The sequence below is a fragment of the Neofelis nebulosa genome, chromosome 1 (assembly GCF_028018385.1).
Source record: "Neofelis nebulosa isolate mNeoNeb1 chromosome 1, mNeoNeb1.pri, whole genome shotgun sequence".
Taxonomy (NCBI): Eukaryota; Metazoa; Chordata; class Mammalia; order Carnivora; family Felidae; genus Neofelis; species Neofelis nebulosa.
Genome location: NC_080782.1, coordinates 170,362,451 through 170,385,600, shown reverse-complemented (window position 1 = coordinate 170,385,600; position 23,150 = coordinate 170,362,451). Strand labels below are relative to the sequence as shown.

At 43.4% G+C, this 23,150-nt stretch overlaps 1 long non-coding RNA gene across 2 annotated transcripts in view; it reads left to right on the top strand.

Moving 5' to 3' along the window:
* Positions 1-4,320: 4,320 nt before the first annotated feature.
* The window catches only part of LOC131519843 (uncharacterized), a 57,659-nt gene continuing 38,829 nt past the window's right edge, over positions 4,321-23,150 (top strand). For both annotated transcript variants that reach the window (XR_009265828.1, XR_009265830.1), the window contains exon 1: positions 4,321-4,667. This is a non-coding gene — a long non-coding RNA (uncharacterized LOC131519843). The remainder of the gene's footprint in view (positions 4,668-23,150) is intronic.

The following is a 23,150-nucleotide window of genomic DNA, read 5'->3' as shown; positions in this document are numbered from 1 at the left end:
CGTTTAGCCGGCGACCTGAACGAACGGTGGTTTGGCTTGAGTGGACACAACAGCCTATGTTTATTTTTTCACCCAGGCTTGGTACTCTCTTCCCTGCTATCATTTTTTATTTAACTCAGGTCTTCATCTGGATGTGCTGTGGTCCCATGACCGCTAGGTGTGCTTCCCCACTCCCTGAAACGAGGGAGGTGACCTGGAGTCTAGCCCAGATCGGTCATTCCAATGCTTTCGTATTCCTGGAGTGGTCCAGGTCTCTGTGCCCGGCCCTTCTGTAACTTGTTTCCACCAAGAGTCAGCACCCCTGTGTATGACCAATAGCAAAACGGTGGTCATCTTTACAATTATGTGAGTAACATTTAAAAACTGATTGGAATACATATGAATACACGTACGTGTATGTATATATATGTATGCACACAGATACTCGTTTGATAAGCTTTAACATGACGAAAAGGGCAAAGAAGAAATATTTTAAAATCTCTTTTAATCCCACTATTTGGAGAAGTAAGCCTGATATAACAATTTTTATATCAACTTCTAGGCTCTTTTTGTATAAACTTTATAAAAGCTGTTTTACTGACAATGAAACTGGACAGAAACAGGTACGTCTTTGACCTTGTATGGAATAACCTATTATTTTAAGAGTTTCTTTTCATACTTTTTTCAAAAACCATCGACTGCATCACTGCTTTAAAAAACAAATTGCAGGGGCACCTGGGTGGCTCAGTCGGTTGAGCATCTGACTTCGGCTCTGGTCATGATCTCATGGTTTGTGAGTTCGAGGCCCACATCAAGCTCTGTGCTGACAGCTCAGAGCCTGGAGCCTGCTTTGGATCCTGTGTCTCCCTCTCTCTCTGCCTTTCCCCCACTCATGCTGTCTCTCTCTCTCAAAAATAAATAAAAACATTAAAAAAAATCACAGGAGAGGGGATGCCTGCCTACCTCAGTCAGTTAAGCATCCAACTTCAGCTCAGGTCATGATCTCACGGCTCATGGATTCAAGCTCCCCATCAGGCTTCGTGCTGACAGCTCAGAGCCTGAAGCCTGCTTCACATTCTGTCTCTCTCTCTCTCTCTCTCTCTCTCTCTGCCCCTCCCCCACTCACACTCTGTCTCTCTCTCTCTCAAAAATAAAATAAACATTAACAAAAAATTTAAAAAGAAACAAATCAGGGGGCACCTGAGCGGTTTAGTTGGTTGAGTTTCTGACTCTTGGGTTTCTGACTCTTGACCTAGGCTCAGGTCATGATCTCACAGTTCATGGGATCGAGCCCTGTGTCAGGCTCCATGCTGACAGTGTGGAGCCTGTTTAGGATTCCCTCTCTCTCTGCTCTCTCTCTCTCTCTCCCTTCCTGTTCATGCTCTCTTTCTCTCTCTCTCAAAAAAAAATAATAATAGGTAAACATGAAAAAAAAATTTTTTAAAGAAACAAATCAGAATTCTATTGCCCAGAGCTGGAATGAGTTAGGTCCAAGGTTTGTAAATACTGGACTATCCCTAAATACTGTCTACATCAGAATTACCTGGAAGCTTTGAAACACAGAGACTCTAGGCCCCTGGAAATTCCTGCTCAAAGGTTGAGAAAGAGCCTAGAGGTTTGAAGCCCGAGTCCACAGCTGTCCCCTGGCACACGGTCGGTGCTGATCTATAGGGCAGAGGACACATGAGTGATTTCACAGAGCTGAGATGTCAGCCTGTGACGGGGGATTAGGCCTTGGGCGTGGCTCTGCAGGACACACAGATGAAGTAAGAGCCGGGCAAATGCATTTGGTCTCAATAGGAAAGAACTTTCTAACAAGCAGAGCAGTGGAACAATTGATCTCAGGGAGCCAGCATGATGGAAAGTGGGCCAGATCTGGAGTCAGAACGCGTGCGATTGGACCAAAGGTTTATGCAGGGTCAATAAACAGGCCATGAGTGTGCTGTCACTCGCTTTTCTCCAACGGTGTAGACCCCAGATCTCTCACAGCGTTTTTCCAGCTGAAGCTGACTCTCTCAGCCAAGTGGCCCTCACCACGGAGGAACCCCCCCTCCCCCAGGGATGTGTGGCAATTTGGAGACTTTTTGCTTGTCACAACTAGGGCAGGTGCTCCTGGTGTGCGTAGAGGCCACGGGTGGTGCCATTGTGTGTCATGCGAGACAGCCCTTCACAGCAAGGAGCAATCCTGCCCAAAATGTCACCAGTGCCAAGGCTGAGAACCCCTTGCCTCGGTGGGGGGCTGGAGTTGCAGGGTAAATTCTCAAGGCATGTTTTTTTTGTTCTAAGGAAACTCTACCCCCAATGTGGGGCTCGAACTCATGACCCTGAGATCAAGAGTCACACTCTTGACTGAGCCAGCCAGGAGCCACAGGGCAGATTCTAATTTCCATCCTCCACACACCCATCTACCAGCCCAGTGATCCCTGCCTCCTCAGCCCCAGTGTCCTCACCTATAAAATGGGGTCGATTAGCATTTGCAGACTGTCTAATAGATCTAACATCCCACCCTCTGGCTTCCTCAGGTTTCTCCCAGGAGCAGACCTAGAGACAAGGATTTGAGAGAAAAGATTTGGGACCGGGGGGCGGGGGGAGGAAGAATAACTCAGGGAAAGGGTGGCAGCCAGCAAAAGGTGTTCCATGAAGCCGGCTGCTGCGGTGGGCAATCAAAGCTTCGGCCCGAGGGGAAAGGCTGGGAGATGATGTAGAACACACAGCTCAGAATGATTCCATTCCAGGTTCAGAGGGCTTCTGGGCTCTTCCCACACCAGCACCTCAGCCCGGATGCAGGAACCAGCAGCTGCAGGTGTGTCTGAGAGAGGCCTCCCACAACTGCAGAAGGTGATGGATTTTCTATGTGAAGAACCTGGCGCAGGGCCTGGTGCCTAGAAGGTCATCAATAAATAAATGTCTTGTGTTAATCACATGCCATTGCAGCAGAGGGTTGAATGAGCAGGGTTCCTTGGAAGGATTCACTCACTGAATCAAATGCAAATACTGAGTTTGGGGCTTGAGAAATAAGGACCCAGGGCTGCTTTGGCCCCAGAGATTTCAGCAGCAGGGATTCAGGGGCCTTCTCCACAAATAGTGCTATTGGGGGCTTCCAACGGCAGTCACAGCCTTTGCTGTGGCTGATCTTCGAGATCTGGGGGAAAGTTCTGATTGATCTAACCTGCTCATAAGCTCTCCCTATAGTTAGGGATGGATGATGTGAGAAGTGTCTCACAAAATCATGGATGCTGGCCCTGTAACAAGCAAGAGTTATGGATGGCCCTCTTCCCCTTCCTGGCCACCCTGCATGTACATACTTTCTTATTTCCAGAAATACAGTTTCAAATTGGACACCTTTTCTCTACAACAGAGGACAGCCTAAGTCTCACTGGCTATTGCGTCCAGAGGGAACAGAGTCATTCCCCTCCAACTGGAAACCTCCAGATGACATGCATTTCTTCACTAGTCCCATGCCTCTCCTTCAGCGGGCATGCGCTCCCAGAAAATACCCTGATCAGCGATTTCATCACTGCCTGCCATGGGCTGCTGCAATAGCATACAATTTAATACAAGACATTTATTTATCGATGACCTTCTAGGCAACAGGCACAGCTGCTTTGCACATGCCCTTCGCCAACATTCTGCAGAGGAAGGGTTGCTGACCAAATATAAGATATGCCCACCATACTCACTTACAGGGGAGACGGCGGTGAGACTCCCTTCCAGAGAGATGGGGTTTCATTGCAGAACTAGATGTTCCCTGAACACCCTGCCAACCAACACCCAAGAATGTGTGGGATTTTCAGTGTGCAACGCAGAAAATGTCTGGTCAAAGAGAAATGTAATTCTATAATTTCTGCCCCCTCGTTTTGTCTGGTAGCACAGTGGCTCTGAGTCCATAACCCTCTCTGTGGAGTGATTCAAAGCTGCCCTGAGAGGCCAGGGGAAAAGGTCCACCAAGGCTGCCGGGGGATGGAAGGATTTAGACCACGCAGCAGTGTGGAAGCATCAGACGCAGAAAGCCTGTGTGGCAGGACATTAACAGGACTCTTCTTGTGGTTTGGCTGGGACACGAAGACAGTGGCTTCCTTGTGCCAAAGCGAGACCACCGTCAGAAATTTTGAAGCAGGGGGGTGCCTGGGTGGCTCAGTCGGTTAAGCGTCCGACTTTGGCTCAGGTCACAATCTCGCAGTCAGTGAGTTCAAGCCCCGCGTCAGGCTCTGGGCTGATGGCTCAGAGCCTGGAGCCTGTTTCCGATTCTGTGTCTCCCTCTCTCTCTGCCCCTCCCCCATTCATGCTCTGTCTCTCTCTGTCTCAAAAATAAATAAACGTTAAAAAAAAAAAAAAAGAAATTTTGAATCAGGTGTTCAAAATCCATTCCAGCAACACTTGTTTCGCCAGGCTTGTGGACATAGAAGAATTTACTTCTGTTTCATTTTAAATGCCTTTTAAGTAATGACAAACATTACCAGTGAAGGGGAAAGAGGATGAGTGAAAGAATCCAATACATTTGGAAACAGCAAGTGATGCGATAGTCATTTCATCTTAAAAAAGGTGCATACCTGCTCCCCAGCACCTGAGGCTGTTCTCAAACCACATTTGAAGGCACAGCTCTGCTAAAGTATCTGCCTTGTGGAGTCGCTCTGACTGCAAACCCATGAGTGGCCTCAATGGCCTTACGTGCATTTCGGAGAAGAGAGGTACATAGTTGTTTGTTTCTATTTTTTATTGCTTTGTATTTTCTTTTAATTTTTTAAATGTTTCTTTTTAATATACTTTTTAATGTTTATTTTTGAGCGATAAAGAGAGAGCTTGAGCAGGGGGAGGGGCAGAGAGAGAGGGAGACACAGAATCTGAAGCAGGTTCCAGGCTCTGAGCTGTCAGTACAGAGCCGGACGCGGGGCTAGAACCCACAAGCCGTGAGATCATGACCTGCGTGGAAGTCAAATACTTAACCAACTGAACCTCTCCCAGGCACCCCTCTGTTTTCCCCAAGCCAGTTCCTTTTTTTTTTTTTTTTTGAGAGAGAGAGACAGTGTGAGGGAGGGGCAGAGAGAGAGAATTCCAAGCAGGCTCCTCGAGGTCAGCGCACAGAGCCCAGCACGAGGTTTGAACCCACAAAACTGTGAGATCATGACCTGAGCCGAAATCAGGGGTCGAATGCTTAATCGACTGAGCCACCCAGGCGCCCCCCAAAGCCAGTTCCTAAAACAGATTTCCCCTCAAAGAAATTGTATTTATTTTAGAAGCCTCTTCAACTGCAGCTGCGTATAAATCACAACTGTAATTGCCAGGCTTCATGTCAGCAACACAGCCGAGAAGGCCTCGGAGCCGAGCAAGAAGCCTGTGATATTAATTACAGGGAGACACGTTGTGCTTGGGAAACAGGTTTACTAAGAGATTCTGACATTCTTCCTAATTCAAAATTTAATAAATGATGGCTTATGGAACCAAGCGAAACTGTCAGTATGGAAAAACCTCCCTTCAGTTACTCAGCTTCCACACTCGGTGAGAGATGATCCCTGGGTTCCAGGGCTCGGGCCAGACCCATGAAGCAGCCGTGACAGCGACCAGCCCTCGAGCCCTCCCCCCAGAGGCGGATGCCTCCGGTGCCATCTGTCCTTTCCACAAGCCATCAGCTGCTTGGAAATGGCACTTTTTAGAGGGGCTTAGTGGTAACGCATCATGCTCTGATTTTAGCAACAGCAGTTGACTCGCGTTGGGGAAGGTACTAATTTTTCACCCCAGCGGATTTCTATTAGGAAAGAATGTTTACCTGGTGGGACTATTCTGGGATGTGCCATACTGGGGGAATTCCTTTCATTCCTTCCCCCCATTCCAGGGCAGACTCAGCTTGAGAAACACGTGTTTTGGTCTGCGGCTGCGCGGTCATGGCTTGGGGGAATTAGACCGAGTTATTTCAGTAACGATCCAGGTGGAAAGCGGCGAGAGAGGAATGGGCAGCTGCCTGGGAACCTCGCCCTCCCAGGCTCCAGCTGCGTCATCTCAGAGAAGCCACATCTCCAGGCTCTGCTTCCTTCATCTGTTTGGGACGATGGCACCTCTAACATGCCCCAGGTTCTTGTACAGGTCAAGTGAGACAAAGCATATTGGAAATTACAGGACCTGTGTAGGCGTTGTCATTAGTTTATTCAAGAGGAATTTGGACCCTATGATATGTGAGCATCAATTAAGTTACAGAAGAAAATAAGTGTTCACTTCCAGCCATGCAGCTGACAAAGCTGATACAAGACATTCCTTCCCGTTCTGAACACATAAGACACTGGATCAAGTGTTTTCAAATATGCTTTATTTTTTAAAAATATTTTTTATGTTTATTTTTGTTTTTGAGAGAGACAGAGCACAAGTGAGGGAGGAGCAGAGAGGGAGACACAGAATCCGAAGCAGGTTCCAGGCTCTAAGCTGTCAGCACGGAGCCCGACGCGGGGCTCAAACTCACGGACCACGAGATCATGACCTGAGCCAAAGTCGGACACTCAACCAACCAAGCCACCCAGGTGCCCCAAGAAGAAAGGCTGTTTTCAAATATGCGTTAAAAATGCATGCCCAACCTTGATGGGAAGGAAGGCCCTAGATACCATCACAGAGGGAATTAGAGTCACATTAGTAAGTGAATGAATTCATGCCACCACAAGCCTGGGGTATATCAGATTTGGGTGTAGGCCCCGGAATCCAAAGGCTTTGGGGTTTTGATGCATATGACGGACAAAAGATATGTCCTTGGGCTGACGGGACATGAGATCTGGGTGCGGAGTAAATCCTGGTTTTGGGAACCTGAAGTTTATACAAACCTATAGGGAGTGTCCTCTTTAAGAAAAAAAAATTAAAATTGCAAACACAGAATTTCATACAAAAGTTAATATTTATTTAAAATGAGAAGCCATCAAAAATAAAATTTTAAAAGCTGAAAAATAACAAAGTAGTTTTAAAATAATATATTAACAATATATTACCAAATAAACAGTATAACTATATAACATAATTATTATGACAATATAATTATTACTTAATAGTATTTTAAACATTATATCAATTAAATTTCTGCAACACTTTAAAAATATTATTTCCTAAAATTCTGACTCCCTACTTTTGATTACTTTATTTGATAATAATTTATAATCCTTTTTTTTTTTTTTTTTTTTTGAGAAGACAGAGAGTACACACGTGCTTGTGGGGAAAGGGCAGAGAGAGGGACAGAATCTTAAGCAGGAGCCATGCTCAGTGTGGAGCCCTACGCAGGGCTCGACCTCACCACCGTGGGATCATGACCTGAGCCAAAGTCAAGAGCCGAATGCATGACCGACTGAGCCACCCAGGCGACCCTATATCATCCTATTTCTATAGGAAAGATAAGCCATTAAAGAAGGTTTTTTTTCTCCTGTCATGGTTTATTTAAGTGTATTGTAATTAGTGATACTTCGATAAAGTTTCTTTTATCTTTACAACCCATATCTGGCAATGCCATGTGAGTTTTCAGCACTGTTGTAAAAGTTGCTTTTTTCACTTATGAGTTGTAAGGTCACAAGGCATTAAATTTTTCTTATTGAGACGAGCCATAAATATTGTTCGAATGGATGACCATCACCTGCTGGATGTCATCAATGCCCTTGTCTCTGTAGTGTGCTGTAAGTTTGACTTTTGTCTTTCTTCAGCGTCAGTATTTCATATGAAACAGAAAGAAGTTTAATCTTTTCCCCCAATGTGTTCACTTTGTCTATTCCTTTTTGTTGACTGGTAGGAGCATTATGTCTAAGGACTTGAACCCCAGGTACTTGTGCATTTGGACTCTAGGAAGCAGAGAAGGCATTAATGCACTTAAGGGGACATGTGTGACGAAGGGAGAATGGACACAGGGAACACGCACACATACTCGTGTATATGAGGAGTATAAATATTGGAAATGGAGATGTTGTTAAAGGAAAAAACACACAGGGGGCCACAGTTCCCAAACACTCATAGTCACTCAAACAAGATTCAAACTGTCCCAACTTCCCCAAAATATTGGCTCTGACCTTCAACAAAACTCCCATGATGACGGGATAAAAGTGACATATCACAAACCACCTGGTTATGACAGTTGCCAATAATGATACCTTCCTTTCTATAGTTGTTGACCACATCTGCAGCAAGAAAACTCCCTCCTCCTCTCTCCCTCTTCTCCCCTCCCTCCTTCCTCCCCTCTTCTTCCCCTTTCCCTCTCTCCCCCTCCTCCTTCTCTCCCCTTTCCCCCTCTTCCTCTCCCCTCCCCCACTCCATTTCTCTCTGTTTTCTTTTGTTGCTTTCAATTATTCCAAGTACACTGCAGTGTTATTTAGTTATGTCAAAGTAAATGGAGAGAAAAACCTGGAGCATGAGATCAACATAAATTGGGGAAATCGTGCAAAATCACAAAATAATTCTTGGTGCTTGCAGAGACAAAGGCACTGAAATAGACCCACACTCTCCCTAAGATAGTGAAGGTTGACAACTTCTGGAATTAAAAATGATGTTTGCTGCTTCTTATCTCTTAGATTCCAAAGAATACTGTCCATTGTAATGAGAAATTTGTCTCTTTTTAACTAGTATCCTGAAATTAACTAGCATCAACTGTAATGGGAAATTAGTCTCTTTTTAACATGCAAGTGTTTGCATGTGCAGGAGACTGCGTGTGCTATCAAGAGACTGGTAATGCCACCTGACGTGTACAGCTGCTTTCAGTTTCCAAAATCTGTTCAAAAACATTACCTTGTTTAATGCTAATAGCAATTCGGTGGGATCTATAGAAAAGGCATTGGCATCGATGCCAGGGGAAAGAACAGGAGGGAAGTTCCAATTAGTCACCTCTTCCAGGCAGCAGGATGCTTAGGGGACGGCAATCTTTAGCAGAGTGAAATGGAAAACAATGAGTCAAAAAAACAGATTTCAAACATGAAGGAAATAATTGGTAAGCTGGACTTCCCTAAAATTAAACACATCTGCTCTGCAAAAGACAAATATAGGTCAAAAAATAAAACAGGCCATAGATTAGAAGTAAATATTTGCAAAAGACATATCGATAAAGGACTGGTATTCAAAATGTTTTTAAAAAAACTCTTAACAACCAAAATACAACCTGATTAAGAATGAGCCACAGACCTTAAACAGCCACCTCACCAAAGAAGATCTACAGATAGCAAGCGAGCATATGAAAAGATGCTCCACACCATCTGTCATCAGGGAAATGATGAGTAGAACAACTATGGGTATCACTACACACGAGACATTACTACACATCTATGAGAATCGCCCAGATCTAGGACGGTCGTAACACCACACACCGGGGAGACCGTAGAGCAGCAGGACCTCGGGACACAAGATGGTCCAGCCACTTTGGAAGACAGTTTGGCATCTCTTACAAAACATCTTCTTACCATGGGATCCATCAGTTGTACCCCCGGGTATTTACCCAAAGGAGCTGAAAACATGTCGCACAAAACCTGCACACGCATAGCGCGGCTTTACACATAAACTCATAATTGCTGAAACGTGGAAGCAACCAAAATGCCCCTAAGTAAGTGAATGGACAAATAAACTGCGGTACATCCAGGCAATGAAATATTGTTCGGCAACAAAAAGAAATGAACTATACTCAAGCCATGAAAAAGCACGGAGGAAGCTTGAATGTATATTACTATGTAAAAGAAGCCCATCGGAAAAGACTATCTACTGTATGATTCCAACTATATGACATTATCAAAAAGGCAAAACTACGGAGACAGTAAAAATAAAAGTCAATGGTTTTGAGGGTTTGCAGGAGAGGTAGAGATGAAAAGGCTGAGTACAGAGGATTTTTAGGACAGTGAGACTATTCTGTGCGATACTATAATGATGGGTACATTGGTCGAGACCCATAGGATGTACAACACCAAGAGTGAACCCTAACGTAAACTATGGACTTTGGTTGACAGTGATGTGTTGATGTGGGTTCATTAGTTGTAACAAATGTACCACTCCATGGGGATGTTGATGTAGGGGAGTCAGCGCATATGTGGAGACAGGGGGTATGTGAGAATCCATGTCCTTGCCCCTCAATTCTGCTGTGAACCTAAAACTACCCTAAAAAATCCAATTACTAATTTAAAAAAGTAAATGGTAACAAAAGTCCTCAAGATTTAACATCAGTTAAGGGACTGTAACTGCCACAACTAGGGTGGGGTCCATCTCTGTTTTGTGCAAAGCATGTCACAAGTCAATCTTTTCCAATCCCGTCTCACAATGTTAATAGAAAACCCTGAGTGGAAATCAGAATTCAATCGTCAAGTCAGTGCAAGCTGAAACCCTGAATTGCACGGTAGCTTAAGTGCTTTACACATGTGTCAAAGATCAGCTGATTTAGTTACAGGCTTGGTTGTCTGCCCAGCACAGCAATAACGATGGCATTATCAGTGGCACCAGTATGGGATCATGTTTTCGTTCCAGACATATGAATCACTTCAGGTATTGGAACAACAACACAGTGCCTTCTCCCAAGGGAAAGGTTTGCAGCATGACTTAACAAATAGACAATAAGATCAGAAATATTCAATTACACATCCATGGAAAACAGCAATCTTCCCTTGCAGTATCTCTTGGAAAAACCCAGGATAAACAGGGGAGAACAGCCAAATGCCATATTACTTTCACTGAGGAGATGAATGTGATAAAGTGCATATTTCATGAAAGAGATCCGTGTCCCCTGTCCCAGAATACTTTGCTTCTAGTCTGAAATGCATGCTGAGTTACCTGAACCACTTCAAACCGTTAACATCGCAGATAGCCAGAAATGGACTGTGCCCCAAATACAACCTTTTGTAAAGTTCTGTTGGCATTATGAGAGCTGTAGGACCAGAGATCGTTAATAAATGCCTTAACTCCATCAAAATTATTATTTTATTTAGCTCTTTCTTCCAGACATTTCTTATGTAGGATCAATTTTTTTCCACTCTCTTGGTTTAATTATTTTATAGGTGAAAATTGAGCTAGACTTTCTATTTTTTTCAAACAACTGCTGCCTCTGAAAAAATCATTCCAGCCTCTCTTTACCTGGATAATTCATATTATCTCTTTCAGCACAGTTCAGATGTCCCTGTGCCGGGAAGACTTCCAGAACGCCTTCCCAGCAAATACCGCACTTACATTCTCTTCCCTTATGGTCCAGTTTAACTGTCTGAGGTTTGCATCTTGCACAAAGACTGGGCTGTGAGGAACTTGAGGGTAGAGAGCCTGTACCTGGTACGGTTACAGGAATGGAGATGTTCATTACATGTTTAATGAATAAATGATCGGTGAGTGAACCATGGGAACAACATCTTACTTCTCCAACAGATATCAGGTCATACAAATGTAAAAAGTTGATGGAGATCAGTTTCTTTAGATGTAGAGGGATTGAACTACCAGCTCAGCTTTTCTCAAGCTTAATAGATCAATCCCTTTTTCAAAGACTTCTTTGCTTCACTTGAAATATACAGAAAGTTACAAAGCTGAAATAACACACACCCAAAGTCCCACCACTTAGAGGTTTAACTTTACCTTTTATCCTATTTGTTTCTAGTCACTGTTCAAGAGAGAGATGCAAATAAAGGTCCCTTTCAACAGATACCTTGTGCAGATCATGGACTTTCTGCCCCTCGGCTCCAAATTCACCCCTCTTTACTTGCTCTGTGAGGATGGATGTGGGCCCTTTGTCTATTTGTCCCCTGCCAGCTCCATGCAGCTCTCTCTTCTCTCTGTGACTCTGTTCTTTGAGCTTTAGCTGCCTTGTCTCCTCTGGTGACTCCCATTCTCTTCACCTCATGGAGACCGGTGGGGGGCGCAGGTAGTGTTCCACCTGGTTTCCCCTCTCTTCCCTACGGCCTGGCAATTTGATGCGGTAAGTGAGCTGGGCTAAGCATACTGAGCACCGCTTTGTTTGCTGTCTATCCGGGATTACTTCTCTTGTGGCCTGATGCTCAGTATTTGGGGAGTCACTCTGTCCTGTATGCTGTCCAGTGTCTGTTGTTTCAGGCAGAAGGGTAAGTCCAGCTCCCATTACTCCATCTGGGTGAGATGCAGAAGAATGCCTTTTCCTAAGTTTTTAATTGAAATGTTTATTTATTTTTCTCACTCTTTATTTTTTTCCTGATATAAACATTTAAGGCTACAAGTTTTCCTGTGAAGATTTTTTCCACACCTCCCCCCCCCAATTTTGAAATCTGGTTCCCTTGTTATTCATTTTCAAAGTTTCTAATTTCTATTCTGTTATATTGCTTAATCGATTGCCTAAAAGGCTTTGAATCATTGTATTATAAAATATGCACAAAATTGCAGAGACTAGTGCAATGAATCCCTATATACTGTTCCTCCAGATTCAAGTTATCAAGATTTTCCCACATTTGTTTCACCGTTTCATTTCTATTTTCTTTTTCTTTGTTGTTTTCAAGAAAATCCTAGACATTGTGTCATTTCCCTCCCAGATATATCAGAACATATATGAACCTTACCTTCCTTGCAATCCCTATCAAAATAACACCAGCATTCTTCACAGAGCTGGAACAAACAATCCTAAAATTTGTATGGAGCCAGAAAAGACCCCGAATAGCCAAAGTAATCCTGAAAAAGAAAACCAAAGGTGGAGGCAACAGAATCCCAAACCTCCAGATGTATTACAAAGCTATAATCATCAAGACAGTATGGTACTGGTACAAAAACAGACACTCAGATCAATGGGACAGAATGGAGAACCCAGAAATGGACCCACAAACGTATGGCCAAATAATCTTTGACAAAGCAGGAAAGGATATCCAATGGAATAGAGACAGTCTCTTCAACAAATGGTGCTGGGAAAACTGACAGCAACATGAAGAATGAACCTGGACCACTTTCTTATACCATACACAAAAATAAACTCAAAGTGGATGAAAGACCTAAGCATAAGACAGGAAGCCATCAAAATCCTCCAGGAGAAAGCAGGCAAAAACCTCTTTGACCTCAACTGCAGCAACTTCATACTCAACACGGCTCTGGAAGCAAGGGAAACAAAAGCAAAAATGAATTAATGGGACCTCATCAAGATAAAATCTTCTGTACAGCGAAGGAAACAATCAGCAAAACTAAAAGGCAACCAATGGAATGGGAGAAGATACTTGCAAATGACATATCAGACAAAGGGTTAGGATCCAAAATCTATAAAGAACTTACCAAACTCAACACCCAAAAAACAAATAATCCAGTGAAGAAATGGGCAAAAGACATGAATAGACACTTCTCCAAAGAAGACATCCAGATGGCCAATGGACACATGAAAAAATGCTCCACATCACTCATCATCAGGGAAATACAAATTAAAACTACAATGAGATACCACCTCACACCTGTCAGAATGGCTAACACTAACAACTCAGGCAACAACAGATGTTGGCAAGGATGTGGAGAAAGAGGATCTCTTTTGCACTGCTGATGGGAATGCAAACTGGTGCAGCCACTCTGGAAAACAGTATGGAGGTTCCTCAAAAAATTAAAAAGAGAACTACCATACGACCCAGCAATTGCACTACTAGGCATTTATCCACAGGATACAGGTGTGCTGTTTCGAAGGAACACATGCACCCCCATGTTTATAGCAGCACTATCAACAATAGCCAAGGTATGGAAAAAGCCCAAATGTCCATTGATGGATGAATGGATAAAGAAGATGTGATATATATATATATATATATATATATATATATACACAATGGAGTGTTACTTGGCAATCAAAAAGAATGAAATCTTGCCACTTGAAACTATATGGATGGAACTGGAGGGTATTATGCTAAGTGAAATTAGTCAGAGAAAGTAAAAAATCATATGACTTCATTCATATGAGAAATTTAAGATATAAAACAGATGAACATAAAGGCAGGGAAGCAAAAATAATATAAAAACAGGGAGGGAGACAAAATACAAGAGACTCTTAAATATAGAAAACAAACAGAGTTGCTGGAGGGGGTGTGGGAGGAGGGGTGGGCTAAATAGGTAAGGGGCATTAAGGAATCTACTCTTGAAGTCATTGTTGCACTATATGCTAACTTGGATATAAATAAATAAATAAATAAATAAACAAACAAACAAACACATAAATATAAGAACCTTACTTTCCTTAACCATAATGTCATTATCACATTTGACAGAATTAGCAATAATTCTTCAGAATCATCATCTAATCAGACCATGGTCAGTTTCACCCGGTTGTCTCAAAAATATTTGTACACATGGTGTATTCAAACTAGGATTGAATCAAGGTCCACTCATTACGCTTGGTTGTTGTGCTTTCTTAAGTCTCTTTTAATCAAACAGAGCTCCTCTCCACGCTTTGTCCTGCCACTGGCTTGTTCAATAAGCTCAATCAGTCGTCCATAGAATGTCCCACATTCTGATTTGTTTCTCTGCTTCCTTGTGATTTTACTTAACTTTATTATCTATCCCCTGTATTTCTTCTAGCTCACCCTAGAGACTTGACTAGATTCAGGTTTAACCGTTTTTTTCTTTCCAGCAAGAATATGTTACAGTTGGTGCTGTGTTCTTCATATTGAATTACATCAGGAGGCACCTGGTTTCTATTTTTAGTGATGCTAAGATTGATCAAAGAGTTCGGGTGGTGACAGCCGGATCCCTCCATTATATCTTTCCACCAACTATTGGTCAAGTGTTATTATCCTTTGATGATTGTTGCATGACTCAATTATTTCCTTAGGGGTGACAAAATGATGTTTTTCTCCTTCTGTCATTCCTTACATAATTATTAGCTGGAACTCCTCTGTAAATAAGACCTTTCTCTCTTCAACTAGGGATTATCCTAAAAGGCAAAGTGAGTGCTTAATTCTTTTCCTTCTTTTTTTTTAAAGTTTATTTATTTATCTTGTGGAGGGGAGAGAGGCAGGGAAAGGGGGAGTGGGGGGGGACCCCAAGCAGGCTCTGCACTGTCAGCACACAGCCTGATGTGGGGCTTGATCCCAGGAACTGTGAGATCAAGACCTGAGCTAAGATCAAGAGTTAGGCGCTTAACCAGCTGAGCTACCCAAGTGCCCCAATTCTTTCCTTTTAACTGCCAATTTCCAGAGGAAGAAACTGGTACCCTGGCACTTCCAGACATATCCAATGAGCTGGGTCTCTCTCTCTCTCCCCCATATATTCATTCATTAAATGAATTGAAGGAATATGTTGCCTATTCCACAATTGTGCCCCTTTGTGAGTTGAGAGCCCCATGGAGCCAGAAGCCTGCTTCCAGAAGTGGGGGATAACATTTCCCTCGGAGGGCCGGCAGCCATCAAGACAAGGTCAAGATGCTGCTGGAGCCAGGGTGGCTGGATGCTGCTTCTTGAGCGAGGCTTGTTGGGTCTTTCCCACCCTGTTAGTCACCGAATCTGAGTTTACACACGCCCTGATGGGAATTTCAGGCTGGAGAGCCATAAGGTCTCCATGAGTCTGGTGAGCAGCTTCAGTCAGAGCCCCAGAGCAAGTCATCAGTGGTTTTCAAAGGAGGTGTGCTTGGTGGTCACACCAGGGAAACCACAAGTCCAACACCACTAGGTTGGGCATTGAAGTGGGACTGTGTCCCTTTGCCCATTGGGCATCACCATTGGCCACAGTGACACACAACTCAGAGGAGTTGGGAGCCGAGTCCCCAAGAGTACCATCACTTCTCCACGTCAGCTCTTCCTGGTCAGAATCATCCCCCTTGGCACCGACGGGATGGGAAATACAAGCATAGAACATATAAATTCCTACCAGATATCCAGATGTAAAAGCAGCTACACCAGCAATATTAATTAACTTGATACCTTATTAGAAAAATACAGGGGCATCTGGGTGGTTCAGTCGGTTGAGCGTCCAACTTCAGCTCAGGTCGTGTTCTCAGTTTGTGAGTTTGAGCCCCGTGTTGGGCTCTGTGCTGACAGCGTAGAGTCTGGAACCCGCTTCGAGTTCTGTGTCTCCCTGTCTCTCTCTCTCTGCCCCTTCCCTGCTCATGCTCTCTCTCTGTCAAAAATAAATATTAAAAAAAGAAAAGAAAAAGAAAAATTTAAGATTCTTGTTGAAAAGGACATTTGCTGGTACCTAGTTGGGCTTGGGTGCAATAAAGAGAAAGAAACCACACAGCACTTTAACAGGGAAGCTAAACGTACGGAATTAAGAACTGTAACAGGGGAGTGGGACAATAGGCATTGGCTAGCAAGAAGACGACTCTGAAGAATGTAGAAATGGCAAAGGGAAGGAGCTGCCCAGACACCGAGGACTGAGATAGAACTCCCTCCCACGCTGCTCGCCCACACGCACCGACAGCGCTGAGGTCGAGCTTTTCATGAGAAGACACAGGTGGCTGTGGCTAGATGGCAGGAAAGTGGCCCCGCTGTTGTTGTGCTGGGCATATTGTTGGACATCTGCCCCGAGCGGTGCCACAGAAAGCTGTTTGCGGGGAAGGGCCGAGCTACGAAACCACCCACGTGTTCGCTGTGAGCTCCAGTGTGTGCACTGTATGCAGAGCCCTGGGGAAGCGACAGGCTGGGCCCCAGGGAGGTCCACACAGCTGCTGGTCACGTCCGAACTCGGAGGCACAACTCTTTCCTCCTGCCTCCTCTACTGACAAAGCTCAGTACTGTTCCAGCTGCAGAAGGAAAGATTTATAAAGGACCCACATATATTTTCACAGCACTCAAGAAAGGATTGATTTGGAGCTCAGAGGCAGAAAGCCCGAGACTGCCATACTATATCTGTACAAAGAGACCTTAACTGGGGCTCCTGGGTGGCTCAGTGGGTTAAGCGCTAGACCCTTGATTTTGGCTCAGGTCATGATCTCACAGTTTGCGGGTTTGAGCCCCTCATTGGGCTCTGTGTTGACAGTGCAGAGGAGGTTGCTTGGGATTCTGTCTCTCTTTCTCTCTCTCTCTAAAATACATAAACTTTTTTTTTTTTTAAAGAAAAAGACCTTTAGTTGTATTTCTATCTTGAATAAAACCTGGGAACAATTATGATAAAAGGTTAAGTTAAAATTCTAAGTGGTGGGACTAGTGGTATTCGCTTCTTTGTAAGACACTGTAAAATAATTAAATACAAGCCTTGGATGAAAGAACATACGAGCAAAGCAAACATCTGATAAAAAACTTATATCCACTTCTATAAAATATTCTAAAAAATGCAACTCTGGAAACTCAATAATAAGAAAACAAAGTAAAAAATGCACAAAAGATTTGAATACAGTTTACCAAAGAAGATATACCGATAGCAAATAAGCACATGAGAATTTGCTCAAAATCATTGGTCACTAATTAACTATAAACTCAAACCAAGGAATACCACTAAGCATGTATTGTAACGGCTGAAATAGAAAAGATTGATACTACCAAGTGTTGCTGAGGCTGTGGGAGAACTGGAATTCTCATACATTGCTGGTGTGAATGTAAAGGGTACAATTACTTTAGAGAATAATTTGGTAGTTTCTTAAAAAGTTAAAATAGGGCTGACATAAGACCCAGCCATTCTCTCAGGTGTTTCTATAAGTGAAATTAAAAAAAAATATGTCAATACAAAGATTTGTACATGAATGCTCAATTTTATTCATGGTAACCAAAAAATGAACATAACTTCGTATCTAGAAATAGGTATGGATAAACAAATTATGGTATATCCATACAAGAGAGTACAGCTTAGCAATAAGCAGGAGTGAGTGATTGATACCTGCCACATCATGGATGAATAATTATGCCATTTACATAAAATTCTACGAAACCCAGACTAATCTATAGTGCCAGGGAGCAGATCACTGGTTCCCTGCAGAATGGGGGTGGGTGGCTGAAGAGGGCACGGTGGGGTTCTAGACGGGAGCACAAGGGAACTTAGGTAGTGACGCATATATTCATTACCTTGTTTGTGAGGATGGCCCGTGGTGCATAAATAGGTCAAACTTAGAAAATGTTATACTTTAAGATTATGTAGTTTAGTGTCTTCAACTATACCTCAGTAAAGCTATTTAAGGAACAACAATGAGATACCATTTAACATTCATTAGATAGAAAAAATTTAAGGGGTGCTTGAGTGGCTCAGTCAGTTGAGTGTCCGACTTCAGCTCAGGTCATGATCTCGCAGTTTGTGTGTTCAAGCCCCACATGGGCTCTCTGCTGGCAGCTCCTTGCTTCGGAAACTGTCTCCCTCTCTCTCTGCGCCGCCCCACCCCCCTCATTCTCTCTCAAAAATAAATAAACATTTTTTTAATGTTTAAAAAAAATTTTTTTTAATATGGAAAAATTTTAAGAGATTTGATGGTATGTGATAATTACGAGGGTGTGAAAGAAAACACTACCATATATTGTTTATGGTACATGAATAGAGAACGGTATTTGGGGGAGTGATTCATGCAAATCCTTCAAGATTTAGTAGGTTCATTAAAAAAGTGCTGGTAGGGGGCTTTCTGGGAAGGTGGCGACCTACATGCAGCCCTGCCACCTTCCTCTTCCAATCACTTCTTTTTTTTAAGTCCATTTATTTTGACAGAGAAAGAGAGAGAGAGAGAGAAGTGGGGGAGGACCAGCAAGAGAGGAAGAGAGAGAGAATCCCAAGCAGACTCTGCACTGACAGCACAGAGCCTGATGAGGGACTTGAACTCACGAACTGTGAGATCACGACCTGAGCCAAAACTGAGAGTCTGATGCTTAACTTACTGAGCCACCCAGGTGCCCCACCAACTACGTCTTTTGAGCAAAGTAGCTGCTGGGCATCCAGACTCCATGGTTTGCCTTGATATGCTGAAGAGGACTTGGGACCTGCCAGGGTGCAGAGGGGGAGGGACCTTGCTAGCTTCCCCCCTCACTGGTCTACAAGAGAGCCTGAGGACTAGCAGGGAGAGTGCGAGATGGTCTAGATAAACAGGGTCATGGAAAAAGCGTGGCTGGTGCAGATCTACAGATCTGAGAGGGGAAGATGACTTTTCGTAGGATTACCTGCTCATGCTTCTGCCGCTGGGGACCTGCAGAGGAAGAGCAGAGCTGGGCTGAACCCTCCCAAATTCCCAGGCCTTGTAGCTGAGAAGAGTAGGAAACGATAGACTTCTCCATCTCAGCAGGGAATGGCCAAATTGCCACCGGGGATGAAGCTACTCCACTTCCCGCTATGTACAGAACTGTTGCTCAGGGCACATCGGGTGCTGGATCAGAGTCCCCTGGGATGACCAGAGCCACGGGGGAGCAAAAGAAAATGCTACGGGTGCAGCAGCCGAAGATGGGAAGAACCAGCAGAACACACTGAGCCCGCAGCGCCTAGTGACAGAGAGCTATTTCTAAAAGGGCACAGATGGCAATGCTGACATAAGTGCATAAAAAGAACATTCAGAGAGATTCAAATATAGCATACAGATTCACGGTGGAACTAAGAAACAAAACCAAAAAAATGCTGTTTTCAAATTTAAAACAATCAGTAGTGTATTGAAGGAAACGAAATGATAACATATCAAGGTATGCATGACAAGAGCGTACATTATGCCGAATGGGTTTTATTCCAGGAATGTAAGGGTGGTTTAATACTCAAAATTACAGTAACAGAGCAAGGGTGGGTGGGGAGGAGAAAAGTTGTATGATCATCTCATAGATGTAGAAAAGCACATTTGATAACACGTAACACCTGTTCGTGATTTAAACACACTACTGGAAACTAGGAATAGAATGACACTTCTTCATCCCAATGAAAGCGTCTACAAAAAGCCTCCAGCACCCATCATACTTCCTAGTAAAATACTGAAGGCTTTCCTTCTGCTATTGAGAATGAGGCAATGAGACCAACTATCACCACTCCTATCATCATTGCACTAGGAGTTCTAGCAAGAATAAATAAAAAATATATAGTGTTGAAAGGAGGAAATAAAACTACCATTATTTTCAGATATGGTTGTGTATGTGGGGGGTGGGGAACAAAAGAATTTACAGGCAGAGTGTTAGAATTAATAACTGAATTTAGTAAGTTTACTGGATACCAGTTTATTAAGTAAACAACAATCGTGGAAATGCAAGTTAAAGTCATAATATCTCGCATAAACCATCGGGAGGGTAAAATGGGACAAACATGATCATATAAAGGCTAGCAGCGCTGTGAAGCAACTGGATTTCTCATAACTGTTGTGGGAGGATGAACTGGTACAACTACTTTGAACAATCGGTTAGCAGTATCTAGGGAAGCTGAGCCTACGTGTACCCTTTGCGCCCGCAACTCCATTCCTGAGTATGCGCTACAGACGTGCACAAATATGTACCCCTCCACAAATGCATATAACAGCATATTTCACAGGAGTGAAATAGCCAACAAATGCAAACAACCTGTTTGTCTATCAGTAGTAGAATGGATAAATAAATTGGGGTGCCTTCAGACAATGGAATATTATACAATGAGAGTAAACCACCCAGTTCTAAATGGATGAAGGTCACAACAACATGTTGAAAAAGAGAAGCCTCCCACAAAAAGTACATATTCTATGGGGGTCCTGGCTGGCTCAGTAGGTAGACCACACAGCTCTTGCTCTTGGAGTAGTGAGTTCAAGTCCCACGTTGTGTGTAGAGATTACTTTTTTTAAAAAAGTACATATTCTATGACTCCATTTGTATAAAGTTCAAAAGAAGCCAAAACAAATCTATAGTGATGAAAGTCAGAAGACTGATTCTGTGTAGGGGTGGTAATTTCTGGAAGGGGTCATGAAGACCCCTTTCTATATCTCCATGAGGTGCTGGCAGCTTCCTATATCTTGATTTGGATGATGGTTAAATGAGAGTGTTCTTGGAAAAATGTTTCAGTCAGACACTTATAATCTGTGCATGTTTATGTGTGATCCTTTAATTAAAATGTTATAAAATCCAAATAAAAATAACCATTCCTTTACAAAAAAAAATATATCAATGGATACATTGAAGGAGAGGTTATTCATTGCTAAGACACAAATTTGTGGCCCAGGAGATCAAGTGGAAGATAATCTCAAAAACAAATATAAAGCATGAAGGGAAGGATGAGAAATGTGGAAGAACACATCTCAAAACCCTTCTGTGCAGATAACAGGTGCTCCAGAAGAGACAAAAAACAAGTAGCAGGGCAATAATAGACTATACACTGGGGCTCCTGGGTGGCTCAGTTGGTTGAGTGTCTGACTTTTGCTCAGGTCATGATCTCATGGTCCGTGAGTTTGAGCCCCACATGGGGCTCTGTGCTGACAGCTCAGGGCCTGGAGCCTGCTTTGGATTCTGTGTCTTCCTCTCTCTCTGCCACACCCCCCCTCCCACCACCACTCATGCTCTGTCTCTGTCTCAAAAATAAATTAACATTACAAAATTTAAAAAAAAAAACCAATAGACTATACATTGATACCCTTAAATGAGAGAGAGACCCAGATTGTGAATTGAGAGGGCCGTGCTACTCCAGAGAAGACCGAGGACCTAGACACAGCCATATCCTGGAAAATCTCTGAACTCCAAGGCTAACGACAAAACTGAAAAGCTTCCAAACTAAAAAATAAACCTACTGAAGAAAAAGACTTAGAATTGTACTGAATGTCTCCTCTGTCATCACTTCAGGCTAGGAAACAGATAGTGCTTATGAATTGCGGCTAAAAAAAGGTTGCAACCCAAGAATCCATATCCAGCCAAAGTAGCATTTAACCAGGTGGCAACAGAAACACATATGGGGACACGCATGGTTTCGAGGCCATGATGGTCATAGTCCATGTGATGAATATACTAGAGAAAGCTACTTACCATAAATGACAAATAAATTAGAAAATTGACTTTATGGGGCACCTGGGTGGCTCTGCGGTTGAGCGTCTGACTTCGGCTCAGTCACGGTCTCACAGTTCGTGAGTTCGAGCCTCACTTTGGGTTCTGTGCTGACAGCTCAGAGCCTGGAGGCTGCTTCTGATTCTGTATCTCCCTCTCTCTCTGCCCCTCCCCTGCTCATGCTCTGTCTGTCTCTCTCTCTCAAAAATAAATAAACATTAAAAAAAAAACCTGACTTTAAGATGGAGAAACATGAAGTGTAGAAGAAATGCTTTTGAACCAGGACTCTAGAGATATGTAGTTAACTCCAAATGGTTCATTGTTTAGATTTCTAGAATTCTGCATAAATGTTCAATAAAGAATCTCGGAACAGAAAAGGTATTGTGCAAAGAAAACCCTGTCAATAGGCTGGAAGTAAAAGATCCAATTACCTTACCTAAATGATAGTTAGGAAAAGTCTGGGATCCACAGGAAGCAAAGCTGTCTGAAGATCTTATCTAACAAGAAGACAGTAAGGGAGATAAAAGAACAGATAAAAGCAATGTCACAAAGTTAGTACCACCCTTAGATGCCCATAGGAGGGTCCCGTGCTCTGCATCCAGGTCTTAGAGCCCCCAACTTTGTTCCATGCAGAGCCCACCTTCCAGGCAAGGAGTACCCGGTGTGTGTACTGGGAGGAGGAGGAGGGTGGGGAGTAAGGGTCATGCCCACCCACTTCCTTCTGGACTGTGCTCTGGGTTCCTGGGACTGTACAATATCTCGTCCAAACAGACCTGAGCCAACTCCTGGGGTCTGAACATGTTTTTTTCCAAGTCTGTTCCCTAGGGAATGATCACAGAAGGCAGGACTCAGTGGTGGGGCAAGGGACAGCTGTGTGTGTGTGTGTGTGTGTGTGTGTGTGTGTGTGTGTTGAGAATGGTTGATGAAGCTTGTACATGTGTGCTGATGTGTCCACACCCACAAGCATGATGCTCTTTGTGGGCATGGAGCCAGGTTGAGAAGGAAGGGGGGTGGGGTGGCCAGCATCCTAGACCAAGCGTCACCCTCCCTGCACTGTCACTTTCCAGAGCAGATCTCCAAGAAGTCTGAGAATTCTAAATTTGAGCCGGGGCTTCCAGGGTATTATGAAGATTTATTTGTCACAGCAGAAGGATAGAACATATTTTTTATAACAGCTCGTTAGTTTGATTTATAACTTTTATATATTTAGACAAATGGTATTTGGGTCTCCTTTTGAATTCTTCTCAGGTCCTGGGGCAAGAATAATGTCAGGACAGCACTCTATCTGGCAAATGATGAGCCCTGCATTCAGAGAAGAGAGAAATCACTTGGGATGGTATGAGCTGCCAAGCAAAGCTTCATGAGAATTCGCGGCAAATCATGGAATATTAGACCAAAAGGAGACAGCTGACA